This window comes from Hyaena hyaena, unplaced genomic scaffold, assembly GCF_003009895.1.
Source record: "Hyaena hyaena isolate Hyena2069 unplaced genomic scaffold, ASM300989v1 scaffold_415, whole genome shotgun sequence".
Lineage (NCBI taxonomy): Eukaryota > Metazoa > Chordata > Mammalia > Carnivora > Hyaenidae > Hyaena > Hyaena hyaena.
The window spans coordinates 1,376,284-1,398,084 of NW_024081048.1; positions in this window are offsets into that span (position 1 = coordinate 1,376,284).

Here is a 21,801-nt window from a genome sequence, read left to right on the forward strand (position 1 = left end):
AAGAATAAGGGCCACCCCCATCCCCACAGCGTCCTACTGGTAATGAGTCTGAGCAACAAGAGGTAAGATTGAAACAAGTTGCCTATGTGGCTCCCTCTTTGGCAGACAGGAAGAGGAGAGGGAATGCTGTCTGACAAGGGGGCACCAAGGGACCCCATAGCTTGAATAAATGCTGCCCACGATGAGAATAAAGAACTTAAATGTAAAGCAACATTAAAAGTTTCTTGAACTTGAGAGAGCAAGAGACCAAAAGCCACCTGACACTAAAAAGACATGCAAAATCTATGCCGTTACCCCTCTCAACCTTCCTCTCTCGTTTTCCTCATCTCATCTACTTTAGGATAAAGACTGAATAAGCTGGAGAACTTAGGGAAGGAGAAGAGCTCAAACGTTTATACCTCCGTTAAATACATGGACTCAAGTCACATTCTATGTGACCTGTTGCAGTGGATGCTAAGAACAAGGGTGGCCAAAGTTCAAGAACTCCAAGGAGGAACCATAGCAGTGGAGGGGTGGGGGAGGGTCTGTAGAAAAGAGTTCCTCGATTTAAGTGTTTACTAGAGCCTGGAAGTACACATGGACAGAAGAAACACTGACCCTGGAGCTAGGGACCACTGATGTCCTCTGGTACCTTATTCCTATACAGTCTAACCTTCCCATCTCTTCACTTCCCATGTTCCAGTGGATGAACAGCATGATCTCCAAGTGCCTGTGGCTATAGCCTCCACCAAATGTGTGTTAACCCCTCCTTGTGTTCTCCAGGAGAAGGGGACCCGGATTTAACAGACCAGGTGTGGGAAAACTGCAGTGAAAAAAGAAAATTAAAGCAATATCCTGAGTGGAGCCTTTGAGGCTATTCACTGTGCTGTCATCGTGGCTTCCACTGTTGCTATGTAAGTGGCATTGCTTGTTCTGTAAATGCTCACGAAGTCTAGATTGAATTCTTCCATTTAGGTATTTCCCCACATGGAGAGGTGACTCCTATCTCCTATTGTGTGTGCTCTAACAAAAACAGTATAGAATCCAGGAGGAAATGGGAAAATCACAGTTATCATGATTACTTAAATGACAATTGCCATATAAGGAGAGGCAAGCGATTTCCTAGTACAATGGTGACACCTGCCTGAAGCAAGTACATTCCTTCAAAAAACATTTGGAGGATGGGTGGAGAGTTTGGTCCTGCTGCACCTTAGCACCTGACACTTGGTGGTTTTGAGTCTCCCACACTAACCAATGTCCTCATTGTAGGGTAGGTGAAATTAGACACTAGGACTAGTAAGGAAAGGGACCAGCAAGTCTTGCTAATCAAATAGAAATGATATGAGTAGCCTTTCTCTGATGTCATCTTGGTTATACAAAAAGTGGTAGCAGCTACTCTTGTAAGCCCATGTAATCTTGGATAACACCATGTGTGACAAGTTACGCTGGAGCTATTGAGTGATCCTGCCCATGTGACTTAAGCCAATGTAATATGATTCAAGTAAAGTTCAACAGCAAATACTGAACTGGAATGACTTGAGGCCCTTCACGTAGTGTTTGTGTGTAGGGAAGATCGGTCATGGGGTGTCTCCCTGGAGGTTGCTTTTTCGCTCATCCATTGCCTGCTATGATTATTCACAATAACAGTAAAGATCAGCAGAAGCCTCTGGTGGGTCTCCATGGGGCAAGATTTATCTTACATCACATTCTGTATCTCTTCTTTCAAGACTTAACAATATGAACCTTACTGTTTCTAGGCTAAACTCTTGATATATAAACCCAAGTCTTAATATGTAAAGTACTATTTATTTATTTAAGTGTATTTATTTATTTTGAGAGAGAAAGAGAGCGGGGGAGGGACAGAGAGAGAATCCCACAAGGCTCTGCATGGCCACTGTAGAGTTGGGCCTGCAGCTGGAACCCACGGAATCATGCAATCATGACCGGACCCAAAACCAGAGTCAGATGCTTGGGGCACCTGGGTGGCTCAGTCGGTTGAGTGTCCAACTTTGGCTCAGGTCATGATCCCACAATTTGTGAGTTCAAGCCCCACATGGGGCTTGCTACTGTCAGCCTATCAGCCCAGAGCCTGCTTGAGATCCTCTGTCCCCTTCTCTCTGCCCCTGCTTCACTAAAAGTCTCCCCAAAATAAATAAATATTAAAAAAGAGGCGCTCAACCAAATGAGTCACCCAGGTGCCCCAAAATATTTTTATCTTTAAAAAGAAAAGTATTTTATTCAATCTACTATTATCAGAAATCTGATTTTAGAATCGTAGCTAAGCAATTACTTCTTTATTCTACCATTATATTCACCCTCTTACGAACTTAAGTCAACCTTTTGAGGAGAAAAGTAAATCACATTAATGGAGAACTAGAGTAACATGATTTATGGCGATTGTTTTAAAGCCATGAGTGTTCTGTCCTCTGGCATTATGGTTGGATATAAACAGTGGCTCAAAGAGCATACCCTGTGAAATATATAGATCCTCTGAAGAGGATTCCCTCAGAATTTATAATCAGCCATGTGTTATGTAGAGGAGAAAAGAGCAGCGAGCTGAGGACAGAATAACACTAAGAACCTAAGTCCCCAGAAGCACAACTCTTTCGATGTTGAAGTTTGAGCCAGCGGGGGAATGTGAATTTAGTATAGAATCTGTGCAGCCTAAAATACCAAATTTAGTAGGAAAAAATAACCGTCTGAAAACTGGTTTATAATATGATGGAAAATTAAGTTGTTTCCTTACCTGTTACCTTTGAAAAAGTAGTTTTTAGATTATTTAAAATCTCAATGAGAGACCTACAGTATAAAGTAAAATGAATAAAATAGGAAGTGTTGCTTAAACATGTCAGAAACCACAAACTTCAAAATGAGAATTTAGTGGATTTATTTCAAAATGAAATTTTCTTCAAAGATAAATTTTTCAGATGGTCAAAGGACTTTATATATGGATTTTTCCATGGAAAAGGAAATAAAATTTCCAATAAGAGTGATCAATTTATATGCTTTAGAGATGTTCAACTTCATTAGTAATCAGAGAAATGAAAGTAAAACGAGAGAGAGAGAGAGAACTTACTTAATACCCATTGTATAGTTAGAGAATTCATCTTTGGATAAGCCAGTGTTTATGAGGATGTGAAATAGAAGTATAAACTTGGGAATCTATTATAGAGTGCACTTGGAATTATTAAATGAAATTAAAGTTGTCTCTATCTTAAGGTCCTGTAATATCTCTCCTGAAAATCTCACCCAGAGGAACCCTTGCACAGATTATACATGTTAAAGGATATGTGTAAAGACCTTTATTTTCATTACTGAATGTGTGAATTGTAGGCAGATAACTGTCTTATCACCTGGAAAGTAAAAAGATACAACTTGGCAAATGAATAAGAAAGAATAATATAGAGGCACAGTATCAGAAGCTTCAGTGTGCATATGTGGGTCTATCTATCTATCCTTGTATCCATGTATGTATCTATCAAGAGAATGCAATATGCATTGTTCTTAAGATGATGATTTTAAGTTTAAAATGATAACAAAATAATAGAATGAAGTTTGCTCCATAATTTCAATTATGGAAATTAAAATACACAAAACGTTATTGTGTTTTTTTTTTTCAATTTAAATATCTGTATATTCAACACATCATAGTTGCCCACTAATGTCAGCAGAAGAATGAGAGAAAAGATGAGTGATGCGGAGAAATGACATGATCTAAAATGAGAAAGGTATCTAGCACAGACCAGTAAATATAATTTTTTTGTGAACCCAGAGGGTGTGATAAACTCAACTCTCCATTCCAATTGATAACCAAATATGGGAGAGGGCAGATGCCAGCCAAAACCCTCTTCAAAACACCTACATTTTGGAGAGAATGCTAACTAGTAGAGGCTTTTAGTGTCTCAATTCAAGTTATTAATTAATTTGGGGACTGCGATACTAAAATAAGTTGAAAGAGGAAGTTTGTATATTTCCAAGCATATAACTGTCTTAAAACGGGCAAATGCAATGATAATAAAGTGGCAGCTTTTATTTTTATTGAGCTCTAAAGTTTTTTTTTGAAGATACCTTAGAGGATAAGTGGACGAAACTATGGTACCCTCTTTAAATAAGGCACTTACTTATATATTTGGTGTCTTAAAATTTCTACTGATGCAAGAATACATCATTAAAAAATCATCACAATTTTATGTTTTATTAAAAACAACCTCAAACATAATTTAATATAATGCTCTTGTTTTGAATTATTTACAATGGTTTTGCTGTGTTTAAAAGCTGCCATCATGAAACTTTCATATTTTATTTCATAAAGAAAATAAAGGTAGAAGGGAGGATTTGCTTGTTTTTCGGGTGTGGAGTTTGGTGAGTTCCTTATAGATTTTGGATATTAAACCTTTATCTGATATGTCATTTGCAACTATCTTTTCCCATTCCGTTGGTTGCCTATTAGTTTTCTGGGTTGTTTCCTTTGCTGTGCGGAAGCTTTTAATCTTGATGAGGTCCCAATCATTTATTTTTGTTCTTGATTCCCTTGCTTTTGGGGATGTGTCAAGTAAGAAGTTGCTGTGGTGGAGGTCAAGGAGGTTGTTTCCTGCATTCTCCTCTAGGGGGTTGATAGTTTCCTGTCTCACGTTCAGGTCCTTTATCCATTTTGAGTTTATTTTTGTGCATGGTGTGAGAAAGTGATCTAGTTTCATTCTTCGGCATGTTGCTTTCCAGTTCTCCCAGCACCATCTGTTAAAAAGGCTGTCTTTTTTCCATTGGATATTCTTTCCTGCTTTGTCAAAGATTAGTTGGCTGTATACTTTGGGTCCACTTCTGAGTTCTCAATTCTGTTACATTGGTCTATGAGTCTGTTTTTATGCCAATACCATACTGTCTTGAAGATGACAGCTTTGTAGTAGAGGCTAAAGTCTGGGATGGTGATACCTCCCGTTTTGGTTTTATTTTTCAGTATTACTTTGGCTATTCGGGGTCTTTTGTGGTTCCATACAAATTTTAGGATAGTTTGTTCTAGCAGCACTCTCAACAATAGCTAAAACATGGAGAGCCTAAGTGTCCATCAATGGATGAATGGATCAAGATGTGGTTTATCTATACCATGGAATACTACATGGCAATGAGAAACAATGAAATCTGGCCATGTGTAGCAACATGGATGGACCTTGAGGGTCAGGCAGAGAAGGACAAATATCATATGTTTGCATGTATAGGAGGATTAGGAGGAACTTAACTGAGGACCATGGGGGAGTAGAAGGGGGGAAATGGTGGGGGAAAGGGAGAGAGGCAAACCATGAGAGACTTTGAATGCCGAGAACAAACTGAGGACTGATGGATGTGGGGGGGATGGGGGAGATGGGCATGGAGGAGGGCACTTGTGGGGATGAGCACTGGGTGTTATATGGAAACCAATTTGACAATAAACTATTTGTAAAAAAAAAAAACAAGAAGGGAGGATTTGCTTTTCGTTTTTGTTTTTGTTTTTTTTTTAATGTTTTATTTATTTCTAGGAGAGAGAGAGAGAGAGAGAGAGACAGCGTGAGCAGGCGAGGGTCAGAGAGAGAGGGAGTCACAGATTGAAACAGGCTCCAGGCTCTGAGCTGGCAGCCAGCACAGAGCCCGATGCGGGGCTCGAGCCCACGAACCGCAAGATCATGACCTAAGCGAAAGTCGGACGCTTAACCGACTAAGCCACCCAGGCGCCCTGGATTTGCTTTTTGAATGGTACTGAAAATCCAGTACAACTTAGTATGATTTATTCTTTCAAAATAACCCAAATTAAATAAGGAAGATTTTAATATCATACATTTTATCATAATATTTTTATGATATTAAAATGTCATATATTTTAATATCATAATAATAGTTTTGTTTTAATTTTCTTACATTTCATACAGAAATATGAATTATCTGATCATTTGGATCAGATCAATTGGAAACATAGTTAAGTAGTTTTGTGAGTCTTTTTTTCTCTCAATTTTTATATATAGCAAATAGACAAAAAAAATCTAAGATACTCAAATTTATCCCATCGTTCTTTTAGTTTATGTGCTAACGCTTATATTATGTCATTCCTTTTGTGAGTATCTTAAATTTGAAAAATTACTCTAATAGAAATATAATGAAACAATATAAAAGCTCTTAAAGTTATCAGGTATTAATCTTTCCTTGATATGAACAACTGTACACTTAAAATATGGCTGTAGTTTGTTTATAAATGTGAAAAGTAATAAATGTACTTCATTGAGACATAACTAATATCTCTTCAGCACTTCCTATTTGCCAGGCATTTTTATGTAGGCTTTCTCCTTAAATTTTCTCAGCAAATGAAACTCAGTTAAGTTCAAACACCTAGCAATAAAAAAATAGGTCTCAAATATAAGGCAAGCCTTCTAAGGAAATCATCTGTTCCAGTTCTGCATTATCAGAACCAGGTTTATCAGGAACCAATGATGCTTTTTAAAGGCCCTTCACACACATACATACTTTCCAATTGGTACCTAATTTTGAAGTCATAATTTTGTGTACTTTTCTTTAAAAAATCTGGAAGTTCTAATACTTTCAGTTTCCCAAAGTCTCATGAATCTGTTACTGCCCATATTGCTTAGCTATGAGTATGCTACACAGAAGGCTTTCTTCTTTAAATAGCATCTGAACATGAATCATGTTGAAGAGTAGGGGTACCTAGAATATATTGAGGCAAAGATTCAAAAGTGGATTAAAAACACACACACACAAACTGTTCATTATTATTTTTTTCTTTTTTGCCCTAGTGGGATCATAAGTGAAATGTAAATTATATAAAACCAAGAGAATGCTAAATTGTTCTGAATGAAAAGGAATGGAAAAATATCAATGCAAACATTGCATACAAAGAAGGAGAAGAGAACATAGCCAGAGGAGAAAAGGGAAAGATTTGCAGAGAAATTTCTGTGAGAAGACGAGAGATGAAACAGTACTGCATAAAACAGTACCCTCTAGTGGAATCTTGAGATACTAGAAGAGTTTTGTATGATGTGGGAGACTGCACAAGCACACATGCAAGTACACACATACCTCTCATTAAAGTTCTTGCTCTTCAGACCCTTTACCGAGAAATTTGGTAAGGGAAAGAAGAACTTAGGAGCTTTTATGTTGCATGCCGTATCTGGTTTTAGAATGAAAGGCGGCCTGATTACATCAAAGATTCAGTTATATGCACTGAAGGTGAGAACTAGACTGGCAAACATTAGGAGCTCTCTGACTTCAAGAGATCTAGGATTGTAATAGAATGTTGGCACAGAAAGCTTACTGAAACAGTTGATGAACAATCATATCTAAGAACAATATTTAGATGAGAAATAGAATCCTACTGTACTTAGAAAAGTTGGTCCAGATGGGATATTGCATCCTTGGAAGGACTGAGGAGACCCGCAAGTAAAAATCTGAGGAGAGGGGCACCTCGGTGGCTCAGTCAGTTAAGCATCTGATTTCAGCTTAGGTCATGATCTCATGGTTCCTGGGTCCGAGCTTCGCGTCAGGCCCTGTGCTGACAGCTCAGAGCCTGGAGCCTGTTTCCTTCTCTCTCTGCTCCTTCCCTGCTCACTCTCTGTCTCCCTCTCTTTCTCAAAAATAAATAAACATTAAAAAATTTTTTTTGAGGAGAGAGTACTGTAAAACACAGAAGAAGACTCTCAAGTTGAATAATCCCAATATAAGAGACTAAGATACACTTTTTTCTTCCATTGGGAATGAATTGTTTGAATGGGTTGATTTCACATACTGAACCAAAGAGTTAGCACAGCAAAGTGATAGCTTAGAGTTCGGAAGATACAACTTCTCTGAGTTCAAACCAAAATTGTATGAATTTGCCTTCAAAGGTTTTATTTTTCTTCTTATTAAATAAAGATCACAGTAATAAAGATGACATACTTCCCAACATTGTCGAAGAATTAAATAAGATAAGGGCTATAAAACACTTAGCAAGGTCATCAGCATTGATTGAAAAGTTATTCTTCTTAGCTTTTATATAATATCTAAGGTACATCAGAGGTTTTCTTTGAAATTTTAGTAAAACCATAAATTCTTTACAAATGTTTCATTTGATGAAACTAAAACGTGGAATATCTTTCATAACATCCGAACAAGAAGCAGTGTCTTTATGGAAAGGACACCAGAAAAAGACAGTGAGACAATGATTCAAGGGTAGCTAGTATATTTTGGAAGTAATGCCCAGAAATATTGGGACTATGATACAGGAAAGGGAAGCCAGCCTGCAGAGGTCTTTTTAGTAAGCACATAGCGACAATAATGGAACTTATCCTGCTAGGGAAGTAGGAGTGGGGTAACATGTGAACCTCAGAGCTACAATAGTCCGAGTTGAGGGAGCTGGATATTTATACCTTATTTCCTACAGTCATAGGTTGAGGGTTGATCTTAAGGGAGATTAAATCTTGCCTACCATATGGTAACAGTAAAATAGCTGAAGAAACATGTAGGTGGTGGAGTTTGAAAGTTGGGGCAGCATATACTGAAGTGGTAAGAAGAAGGAGACCTGAAAGAGCATTAACTACAAAGGGTAATTTGTGCATGAGTATAAAATTTAATCCACTGACAGATACATGTACATACAGCCAATATGGAGAATATGTTTTTCTCTGAAACCATATCACAGTCCATATCGCATTTTCAAGGATATTTAATAGTTAATAAAAATTCATTATAACTTTATATTTCAGTGAAATTTTCTATATTGGATACTGACCATATATAAAGAAAATAAATTGGGTGTCACCAATCTGTCCTAAGAAGTAAAAAGCTGAACAAAGTGAGAAACGGACAATTCCTCTTGAATCCATAAGAGAAGTGAGGACACAAGACAAATTGGTGCCCCAAGATGGAACAGACAGAAAGGTGACTATAAGGCGTCACAGCTTACCTGAGCAGACTTGAGTAGAAACTGCCATGGCAACCAATGCCAGGGAAGGAAACTTTTAGCTGTAATTGACGAATCGCTGGGAGCTTAGAGTAGGCAAGTGCTATGCATTCCAGGGAATCCTGTCATAAGGGAGCCTCCACATTTTTTGTGAGATTTGTCTTTGGGAGCTTGACCAGGTTCTCACAAATCTCACAAAATTTTCTGAGAAAAATCCTTGTGCTTTCAGCAGGAGGAAGAAAAAGGAACCGGTGCACTTTGTTCTTAACAAGGCCTGCCTTCAAAAGAAACAAGTTGCCCAGAATCTAATCTGCTGTCATTTTATCAGAGCCTAACTGACCCGTGAGAAAGAAAATGCCCAACTCCTGTCTAGCCTTAACATGGGAGAAGGGAAATACACAATTCCAGCTCACTGTTAACCATTCTGTTCCATCCATCTAAAGGGGCGAAAAAAAATTCCCCAAAACTGAGAAGCACTTGTTAAGTTCACAGCTCAGAGGCATAGATTTACCAGAAGAGAAGACCTAACCACAGGACTCCAGAACACTTCCTCTCCGCAGCCTGTTACCACTACATTATTGAGGGCCTACTTACAGCAGTTCATTTTACCAGGTTCATCATATCAAGCTAGCAAAAACAATTTACAAATCATGCTTAAAGGCAGAAGCACAACTTGAAGAGACAGTGTATCAAGCCAGACATGCCAAGGGTGTTGCGATTATCAGACCAGGAATTTGAAGCAACTATAGTTAATATGCTAAGGACTCTAGTGGATAAAGTAGATAAGAAGCAAGAACATATGGGCAATGTAAGCAGAGAGATGGATATTCTAAGAAAAAATTGCCCCCAAAATATGTTAGAGATCAAAAACACTGTAACAGACATGAGAAACGCCTTTGGTAGGTTTATGAGATCACTGGGAACAACGGAATACTCTCGGGCTTGAGGCTATGTCAATAGCAACCTCCAGAATGGGAAACGTGAACAGAATAAAGACTGCAAAAGACACAATAGCCAGTGACTATGGGAAAACTGCAAACAGTGTAACATACCCATGGGAATACACAAATGGAAAAGGAGAGAAAAAGAAAAGAATACATGGTTGAAACAATAAGAATTGGGAACTTTCCCCAGGTTAATGTCAAACACCAAACCATAGATCCAGGAACCGCAGAAAACACCAGGCAGGATAAATGCCAAGACAAACAAACAAACAAAACCACACCTAAGCATATTATTTTCAAATTACAGAAGTCAAAGAAAAATATCCTGAAAAAAGCTAGAGGGCAAAAACATCCTACCTGTAGAGGAACAAAGATACAAATTATATCCGACTTTTCCAGAGGAACCACACAAGCAAGAAGAGAAGGGAGGAAAATACTTATAGTGTTGAAAGAAAAACAAAAACAAACAGAAAGCCACCAAACTAGAATTCTGTGGCCTACAAAATTATTCTTCACAAGTAAAGGAGAAATAAAGACTTCCTCAGACAAACAAAAATTGAAGAAACTTTTTGCTAGTAGACTTGCAATGTATAAAAGGAATTACAGCACATCCAGGTAAGATGTATTCCAGGCAAGCAAGGCTGGCTCAACATTCAAAAACCAATTAATGCAATCCATCACATCAACAGGCTAAAAAAGGAAAATCGTGTGATCATAACCGTAGACGTACGAAAAGCATTTGAGAAAAGCCAACATAACTTTATGTTTTATCTATAAAACAGTGCTTCAAAAGACCTTTAGGGAAAATAAAACTATGGGACTTGAGTTTAACAGCACTTTTCCCACCTGCTGACACATATTAAGAGTCAGGAAAAAACAAACAAACAAAAAACCTCAGAAATGTAGAACGCGGAGTAGGAGGGTGTACCAAGAATTGATAAACAGTTCCTTTTAGTGCCACTAGATGGCATATGCGAGCCGTGAATCTCACTCGAACAAAGTTTAAGGAAATTTAACAGGACTTGTTTCCCCCAGAGTTTCCAATACAATCCCAAGTATCTTCTCTTTCATTTTTCACAATTTTGTGTTGTTATTTAAACAAACACACTTTTACATGTTTATTAAAACATTTTAGAATTAGGTGCAATCATTTAATGATTGAAATAACATCACATGATGATTTATATATCTAGTTAAAATAAAGATGGACTTTATATAGATCTTCTAAATGTATGAATTATGTAAGGAAAGGTTGTTTTCTTTTGGTCTTTTCTTGGGAAAAATCATCAAGCATTTTCAATATGAAGCATTAGCCACATAAGCTAATTTGGGTGAAGTTTTGAAAAATAAAGCACAAATCTAATCAGACACTACTAGAAATGAAAGGAGAGGTTTTACTTTTTATGAGATAATCATATTAAAAGATTTTCATTTGGGCAGTAATTAGAAAGGAGTGTTTTTGGTGATTATTTAAGTGAAGTAATTTTTTTTTTAAGAGATAACAGCTATAGAGACAATCTGAGTGGGGCTTCCTTTGATATTCCATATTAACGCAAATGCAAGCATCAATTGAGATCATTCTCACTTTATCCTGAGAGAAAAAAAAGACAAAGGGAAAGAAATAACACCCAGAGCTTGGTACTATATTGGAAGAAGACCAATTGAGGGTTCTCTCATCTGTCATCATTAGCACTCATAGGGAAGAGAAAGCCAAGCTCAGATCTAGAACTTATTTATAAAGACATTGTGGCTCCGATAAAGTTTTAATTCTCAACACAGGCAGATCTTCTCCACAGATCAGGACTTTAAATGGAAAAAAATATATAAAATTTGGGAACCAAGATATCTGGGATGATACATTTGATGAATTTGAAACTAGGTCTCCTCTGAACCTCTGGGCCATTCCTCTCTGTTAAAGATGAATATTCCCTATTAGCTTGAAGACAACATCTTACAACTTAACTTGCGGGTCATTTAGCATCAATTTTCACCTCCTCTCCTGGCTACCAGAACAATAATGAGGGTCAAGTCAAAACATAACTGGGAAAATGCTGGTACTGCCTGCGAAGGAAACTGACTATGTACCAGAGAAGCTGCAGAACCTAGTGCCTTAGAGGAGTCAGGATGCTATCACAAAGTGGCAGTGAATTTTAGAGGGAACCAAACATTCAGCTATAGCACCTACGTAGCATGTACCAGCAGAAGCTGCGAGAGTGTATATGACACTAAATCCTGAGGGTGCTGAGGTTGATGGATTGATCTAGAGTTCTGTAACATGAAACTAATAAGGGAGAATTTGTCAATATGACAGTGACAGTTAATATCATGGCAAGGACCACTGGAAACAGTGATAGCATGCTCCTGGAGCCTTGGAAAAATAAAAGGCCAAATTAAATGAAGTAAATATTGCAGAATTTTCACAGCAGATGGTTCAGGAAGGGATCAAATGACATTTGTAGAGAAAATATACTACATAAAAGCAAGAAACACGACTCCCAGGTATTTTCCACAGGAGAGCCCAGAGAACATTACACTTATTAAATCAATAAGGAGTCTGCTGGTAAGAGTGGTGTCCCACTGAGAATCTCAATAGTACGTCAGAGTTGTTAGTAGGAGTTTTCAGTACAGAATTGAGCACTCTGATTTCAGTGAGTGAGAGAAGCTATCCATTTAAGAGTCAGAAACAAGAAATATCATCATGAGCAACATGGTCAGAATAGCAGCTGGATGTTCCTGGCCCAAAAGAGAGTCACAGAGATGGTTACAAGGACACATCATTCCATGTACAAGACAGATGGGCATCTATTAGGGTATTTCACAATTTACAATCTGGAGGACACTTCCATCTATTAGGGTATATCACAGTCTCTGATCTGGAGATTTAGGGTGTCTCTCAATAAAAAGTTATCATCTCATGCTCAGTGCCCAGAGCTGAGATATTTTGAAGACCCAGAACCCATTAACTGAAAGGGCAGGTGAGTCATCATAAGGCAGGAAAAAAAATACTATAAAATGTGTACGTGGCAGTAGTTCTTTCTCCAAGGGAAGCTTAGGCCGTATTTCTTCTGTAAGTGATCGCTGTAAAAAGGGGATTTCCAGACATTTTGACAACAGTTGAATATAGGGGTCAAGTTGAAATTGATTCCTAGAAGCTGAAGCATCACCGGACCTCAGATATAGGGCTCATGGAGACCAGGTAAAATAAATGGAGTTCCAGCCCAAGTTCCCCTCACTACTCAGTTCTACTCAGATCATAGTCTACTCAGCTTATAGCCCATCTGGTAAACGTTTCCATGGTTCCCCTGATATATAATCTGTATGGACACACTTGAGAGTATATGGCTGGCAGGACCACACCAGTAGTTCCTTGGCCTGTTGCAAAGACAAAATGTGAGTCTCTGAAACTGCTTCCTCCTGGCAAAGGTAGTAAATCACACAGGATCACAATCTGTGAGTATATTGAACATTACAGGGATTAACCCTTAAATAAAGGACAGTGGTGGTCCCATACAAGTCTCATTTAATTCACAAGTCTTTCCCCTACAAAAATTAGATGGCTTCTTTTGGTTGACAGGAATTTATCTCAAACTTAATCAAGAAGTAGACTCATTTTCAGCTGCTGTGCTGGATATCATAACTCTCCTAGGGCCAATCAACACAGCCTCTCATAAATGGTCTAAGGACTTTGGTGAATGTATTATTTTTATCCATATGAGAAATGGGTTTATATTCATGGAATGTGTGATATTACATATTTACAATTTATATCCCATCTCAGATTGGGTTAATTCTTACTTTCTGTCATAATAGATCCCAAAGGATCCAGCATTGTTTGAACATAATATCATATTGTTCCATTATATCAATGCCATCATATTACTTGCACATTTGAGCAAAAAGTGGTAAGGAAGTTGGGGGCCGTGTTAAGACACATGCATATAAGAGGATGAGAGACAAATCCTACAAAGACTCAGGGGCCTGCAACCTTAGTGATTTTTTTTTTTTTTTTTTTTTTTTTTTTAGTCTTCCTATAGTTTGGAGTAGCTGGAACATCCCCTCTTAAAGTGAAGGGAAATCGTTTCACTTGGTACTTCCCACCCACTAAGATGGAGACATGTAATGTACCATTACCTGGCAATAGCGGGTCTATTTGCCAGGTGACATTAAAAGCTGATAAAGCTCATCTGCATGACAGAGCCCCATACCATTCAAAACAACAGCTCCTGGTGTCCTAGAAATAACCTATCTAACCATGGAATACTAAGTGACCGTGTGGCTACAGCTGCGCATCAAGGAGCTGAGCTCTGTCAGACCAAGCCACATAACAGCTGAGCAGCACCAACAACAGCCGAGGGTAAAGGCAGAAGTCCATCTCGGATTGGGCATGCCGAGTGTTACCTGAGTGACCCGGTGGCCCAGACCTCCCAGCTGTTTCACCGCTGTTTCGCTGAAAATGCTCCCTCAGCTCGCATCTAAGGTAACATGATGTTGAAGAAGGAAGAAGGCTGAGTTTGCTTCATTGGTGAGCTTGTTCAGTATATGGATGCGGGTAGAGAGGGACTTCGCTGGCGCAGCTGGTGTGAAAACCACAGCTGCTATTTCAGATCGCTCTTCCTTGCTGTGTATGTTAGTTAGAGTCCATTCACTCTAGGCTAGAACCTCTGGTAAGTCCTCTGTTGAACTGTATCATATTCTGCTTCTTCTCTCACTCCCAAAGGTGTTCCCCAAAGCACTCCTCTGGTGAACCTCCTGCAAGCACTTTGTGCCTGGGAATTGTTTTTCAGGGAGCCAGACCGGAGACATCAACTGACTTAAGATGTAAACTCAGAAAAAAGATTAGCAAGTATAAATTTGTTCTTCCTTTTTTTTTTTCAGTACTGCCTCTCTCATAAAATGGCTCTAATTTTGCAGAAGAACTCTTAAGCTTTTAAAGTATGTCAGTATATTAGAATTAAGAAAGGACATAAGTTAGTCTCAACTTATCAGATAAGTTTATCATTGTAAAGATGTTGAATTGTTTATTACTTAGATATTTTATTTTGTCCTTTGCAATAAAGAATCAAACTTGGTAGTTTAATAAAGAATCTAGTCATTTTATGATATATGCTTTTCATTTGTAAATTATTTCGTATGAATGATTTCTATTTTTAAATGTCTTAATTTAATGGTAGTTATTAAAATACAGTTACAGTCTCAACATACTTGGAATACTAGAGTTATTTTCTATTGGTGAATAGTTTATCAGTATAATTTTTAAACTAAAAGCACACATCTCTAGCAAAAAATGTTTGTTATATTGCAGCAGTAAAAGTCAGACTTAAGAAAATTTGTGACAGATTATACAAAAGTATTGAGCTATGTTGAAAAAACATACTGTTTTATGTTAAAAGCTGTATTTTTAAAAGACCTTTTCAAATGTATAAAGTGACATGAAGGTATGGTGACCTTTATGCTAGTCTAAGTCAAACGTCTTCCATAGGAATCATTTTCTTTTCTTAATTAACATCTTGACTTCACCTGTCTGACTGTTGGATATTGCATTTCTGTCACTGAACAAAAAAAAATGTCAAAATATTTATGAAAACCTGAATGACTGTTAAACATTGGAAGTATAAATATCACAAATAAAAGGTAATATAAACATAAATATTTTATAATGTTAATACGTTGAAGAGATTACTTTTTGATCATTGGTTCAGTAGCTGTATATACGTGGCATCAGATTCAGCAATAATTAACAATATCTCAACTTCTTTCCTAATATATGAACAAAGAGGGATAGGGACATGAATTAATAAACTTATCCCCCTTAAAATCTCCATAATAAATATATATATTCCATGTTCCTTACCACCATCCTCCATTAATGAATTTCTTTTACTTTCTTCTAAGAAACTTAACAGAGTCACTCTATTCTCTTGATTGCTTAGCTTATCTTTTCAGGCATTTTTCTCTTAACTGAATTAACATCTGTTGTCTCCATCTCTCATGACCCTGAAGAAATTTCTCACTGAAATATTAGGAAATAGGTGAAAAACTTCAAAATGGTGCAAAATATACACATAGTTGGTATACACATATGTACACCCACAATATTGTGAATTACTAAAAATAGTCCAGTTCTTGTTCGTTCATTCGTTTGTTCGTTCGTTCATTCATTCATTCATTGACGACCGGTCATCTTGGGGAGGTTGGAATTGCAAGCTCTGGAGCCAAACCAGTGGGATATGAATCTTGTCTCCACCATTCACCACCATGTAACATCATACAACTTACTTGACCTTCTTTTACTTCATTTCCTTAGCCAAATGAGACTGGTAAATATAGCATCTACCTCCTAGGATGGAAGTGAACATTAAGTTTAGATGTATGCCTGGAACATAAAGATTGATCAGTAACCAATGGATTTTTGGCAACTGCTGATGGAAGGGAGGCTCTGTCCACTTGTGTAAATATTGTCATGTGCAGCTACTCGCCTGTAAGACGTTAAAGTTTTAAACTCACATATACCCTCAGTGAAGAAATGAATTAAATAGGGCTGAGGAGGGGCTTGTCGAGAAAGAATAATACTGAGATTGAGAAGAACATGAATGTAGGATTTAATATGGAAGACCCAGTCCTAGTGCTGGTGGTGCTAAAGTGAGTAAGTATTTTATGGGGTTTGGAGTGATTCGATTTCTATGTATAATGTACCCTGGCATTTAACATTGAAGTCAGTCTTCCTACTACCTTTAAATGGAAATAAAATGATACATTTTAATAGCAAACTTGGTATACTTAACACATATTTTCATTTTCGCTATTTTTTTTCCCCACATAAAAATTACAAGTATTCACAAAGACATGATGCAATGAGAGTCCATGGTAACAAATATAGATATAGAAATGAGTGGTTTTCTAACTAAAGAAAGTACATTTTCACTGGCTGAAAAAATTCACTCTTTTTATACTGGCTGTGAATAAACTATGCAGAAACTCACTCTCTCTCTCTCTCTCTCTGTCTCACACACACACACACATACAATCAATCACTCACTCACACACTCACAGACACAGACACATGTGAAATAACCATTGGTATTTAATTAGACAACATTATTTCAGGTCGAATTATAGTGGAGAAAAGTATTAGGATGGAAGCAGGATTATTGTAATAGTTGTTCCAGATTACAAAGGGGAATAGATGGAGGGCACTAGAGAGGAAATCCTTGGGCAGGGAAAGTGTTGGGGTTGGATTCTATACAACCAGCCCAGCTAGAAATAAAATTCACATGAGAAGTTAGTAAACCATGTTATTTTTTGGTCAGTGGGAAAATAGAAAGTCAACTAGAATCCCTGAAAAACCCAAAATCATTCTAAAAAGTCGTGTTTCAAATACGAAGCACATAAAAGCATGCTGTAATTATAACAATACATAGAAAGTATAGAAAATAGGGATTTGACCTTGACGATAATAATACTCTCATTTACATAGTGCAGGACCATAACAACTGTGCCTGCTGAGCACTGAGCTCCAAGGCTGGGGGCAGACGTGACAGATGTGCACAGGACAATCCAATCATTATAGAAAGTACTTTAACAGTTTTATTTTTATTTTTTCTCATTTTAAAAAATATGTTTTACCTACATTGTTTATGCATATAATAATGTTGAAGGATTTTTTTTTAACCTCAATACCTGGGTGTCGTTGTCTCACCACTTCACAGAATGAAGAGGTGGACCTAAAATGAGCGGCGGGCTAAAGTTTATTAGAGTATAAGATTAGAAAGTAAGAATAGTAGGAAATCTCTCTTTGTAGAGACAGGGAATTCAAAAGTGAATGCCCACAATGATAGGCAAGGGTCCTTATTTTATCAGGTTCTGGTCAGCCCTCCCCTTCCCCCCCCCCCCCCCCCCCAGTCACGTTGCCTCTCAGGTCCCACCCTGAGACCTGAAACCTGAGACCCTGAAACCTGATAGCTCTCTGTGCTAGGTGTTCCATTCTTGATCGGCTCAAGACTCCATTGTGTGAGGAGTCAGGATGTCATTGTACTGTCTCCTGTATAACATAAGTTTTATGGTTTATTTATTTTAGTTAGGTATTTTGATCGTCAAATTCCTGAGGGGAACCTGAGGGGGATAGGTAGTGTCTGTTACATTCTTTTTTTTTTTTTTTTCTTTACAAATAGTTTATTGTCAAGTTGGTTTCCATATAACACCCAGTGCTCATCCCCACAAGTGCCCTCCTCCATGCCCATCCCGCCTCCCCCCCCCCATCAGTCCTCAGTTTGTTCTCAGCATTCAAGAGTCTCTCCTGGCTTGTCTCTCTCCCTCTCCTATCACATTCTTAAGAGGAAACTTAAGCCTGAGGGAGTCTGCCCATCAGCTGCTCTCAGCATTGTTTTAAAATAGGTGTTTTTCCCCACCCAGGGACCTCAGGTCCTAATGTTTCCCCCTCTGCCTATTTTATCCTATTTTTTCCTATTATAGTGACATCATGCATTATATTAATCATGTGGTGACATTAATTAAGAAACTAAACATTAATTCTGATTGGCTTTTCCTGACTATTCTTAAAATAATTCAAAATACTAGTTTAAAAATAGACATATCCAAATTGTCCCTCCTGAAAATATTTATTTAGGTGAGCCGAGTGAGGTCCAGAAATCTGTTACTTAATAAGCATCTTAGATAATGCATATGATTAGGCAAACTTGGAAAATATTGCTCCGGAATAGACTTAATGAATTTTTCATAAAGAAATGGAAAAAAAAAAGTCATTTTAACAAGTTTTCTGTGGCAAACACAATACCTATCCAGATTTGTTGGGCAGTGTATTAAATTTAAAATTAACATGACATTTTTGGCGTCCCTGGGTGACTCAGTCGGTTAGGCATCTGACTTCCACTCAGGTCATGATCTCCCAGTCTGTGAGTTCGAGCCCAGCATGGGGCTCTGTGCTGATAGCTCAGAGCCTGGAGCCCGCTTCAGATTCTGTGTCTTCCTCTCTCTCTCTCTTCCCCACTCATGCTCTGGCTCTCTATGTCTCTCAAAAATGAATAAATATTAACAAAATTAAAATCAACATGGCATTTTTAATGATACAAGCCATATTAAAAGTATACAATGAATAATATGTTTACAATATGTTTTATCTACATTGAGTTGACCTGCTTTATGTGTTTAATTTTTATTTTAATTATATTTTGTTCCAAACTCAGCCAAAATGATGCTTCTATCCATCTAGGAACCAACTTTTTGATGTCTCAATTCAAATACAGTTACTACCATCCAAGGAATAAGCAGCTCTTTTTGCTATTGGATTTTTTACTTACTTTCTTACCTATTAGCTCCTGATTTACTTTTTTTTCTTTTTTAAATCTTCACCTTTTGGAGTTTCCCCTCACCTGTACCTTCTGATGAGGTGTACTTATTCTAATCATATGCCAGTAATCAGCGCTTGAAAGAGAAAGAATGTCAGTCTCTAGGCCTAGAGCAGTGCTTCCCAAAACTTGCTGCATATTAGAATCCCCTGAAGGCAAATAGGATTTTACTTTATTCTTAGTCAAGGGGAACAACTGTGAGTAGGACACCGGCATTCACATTTTAAAAATAAGAATGTTACCTCTTACTTACTGACGAGGAAACTAGGCTTTAGACAGGCCAAGTGCTTTCCCAAACATTATATGGAATCTAAATAAAGCCATGACTCCGATTTACCTCTTATTGCCCTACCTCAAGTTGTCCTTCTGTGTCTTCAATGCATGAACCAAATATTAGCTATTATTTATTCCATGTATGATTTCAATAATATTTCCCCTTCAGTTTATCATTATATACACATGTATGAGAGAGAGAAAGATATACAGAATTCTGCCCATTCTAGAACAAGAATATTTTATAATTATCACTTGAAGTTATTTATGTTGTGCTACTTTCCCGTGCTTGTCTTGTGCTGGAAAATCTGTGAAAGAACCGTTCATACCTCATTACTCATGTCCATTAAGTCATTAATCCCTTGCAACATGATATTTACCTTTTTAAAGGTTACCAGCACCAAATCTCTTTAGGAAACATGATTTGAGTGCTTAGTATTTGGTTTGCACTGGGAATAAATATTCAATTAATATTTGTAACTCTTCCAAGATGTTTACAATAAGACAAAGAAGCCAATAATATTCTATATGGTGGTAAATATTTAAAGAGTGGAAGCATGTTCATTCAAAGGATGTTACCAAGGGAATGATGTTTGAGTTGTCTTGTTTTACAAGTAGGAATTAGTTGTTGAAAAAGGATGAAGGGGTTTAGAAAGCGCATAAAACAGAAAGGTAGTATGAATAGTATATATGCAATAAAGTCTTATTCAAAAGAATACAGCTTGGCACATTGTTACAGACTTTAGTGAGCTACAAGTGGTGCTACATTCCCAGAATGAAGGGTGCATATCTGAGATTGTATATGTCTACGGATAGTGAACAACATGCTTGTTTTCATTAGCTAAGGATGTGGAATTTTCCAATATGAAGTTGACTGCAAGTCTGTTTTCTTATAGCTTAAAGTTAGAATAGTAACGTTACCCTCTTCTTTATGGCTTTATGAGATTTACGTATTAGGATGTTTTTTGTACACAAGGTCTGGTCCTGAGTACACTCTTAAAATATGCCATCTATACATATTTTCTGTTGTTGTTATATAGTAGCAGTAGAGGCAGAGTTTGAAGTTGTTGAAGGAAATGCAGGATAGGAACAGTAAGGCCAATTAGGAGCCCATTGGCCCACAAAGGTGATTAATTAAGGCTATTCAGGTAGTAATGAAAATTAATGGAGGATAACAGAAGACTTTTGAATCTACTTGAGATAGGGTTTGTGAATTTTCAGAATATAGATTTTAAGAAAACGTACCTCGAGAATTTGTGGATCATTGTGATTAAGAAATATTAAATAATAAAGTTTTGAATAGAACATTTTATTATTATAATATTATTATAATGTACCGTTAAGTAAAAATAAGCACTTAGAGTTCCCTTAAGTGTAGTTTGCATAATTAAAACTTGGCAGCACATTAATTAATCATTCCATAATGCTTTCCTTAGTACTGTGAAATTTTTTCCTTGCTTTTGGAACACTTCTTGAACATAGGAACATTGATATTATATTCTACTTCTTACTCAGATCAATTGTGCATCCACCATAAAGTATCAATGGCTAAAAGAAAATAACTTTCAATTTTTTTTGTCTAAATTTATATCCTTATACATAGATGTTGACATTATCAATGCCCTTATAATTCCTAATGGGATTACTACTTTGCAATTCACAGAGCCACATGACTACAGTCATTTATACAAGAAATCTGACAACTGATTAAAATAATGTCTTGTTTACTCCTATTATTCATGTATTAAGTCAATACTTACAGCCAATTAAAGTCTTCCTTTACATTTCATAGCAATTTACTTGTTGATATTAAAGCTTTACTCAGGCATATCCAAGACACTGGTCACTGTTATAGTATATCTCCAGGACAGTTAAAAGAGTAAACTGTCATCTTTCTATCAGCTACCGAACAATAAATAGGTTTAGAGAAACAGAATCAGGCCATAGCTTCCCTAGATTATAGGTCATTGGAGACATGGATAAGGGCTGTTTCAGTGGCATGTTGGAGAACAGCTTCCCTTTGGAGTGAGTGAATAGATATATGGAGGCTAGAAATTGTATATAGCCAGGCAGCCAGGCTAGACAACTCTTTTAGAGGGTATTATTATGAAGAATAACATAAATGGAGTGGTTACCGAAAGGAGAAATGAGGTCAAGTGAGTCATTTTGAAAATAGAATATTGTAAGCCTTGTCTGGCATTGTGAATGATCTCTGTAAGGGAGGGAGAGAAAGAGAGAGAGAGAGAGAGTGAGAGAGAGAGAAAGGGAGAGCAAGAGCAAAAGAGAGAGTATTTTCTCATGAGAATAGCAGAGAAAAAGTTCCCAAAGC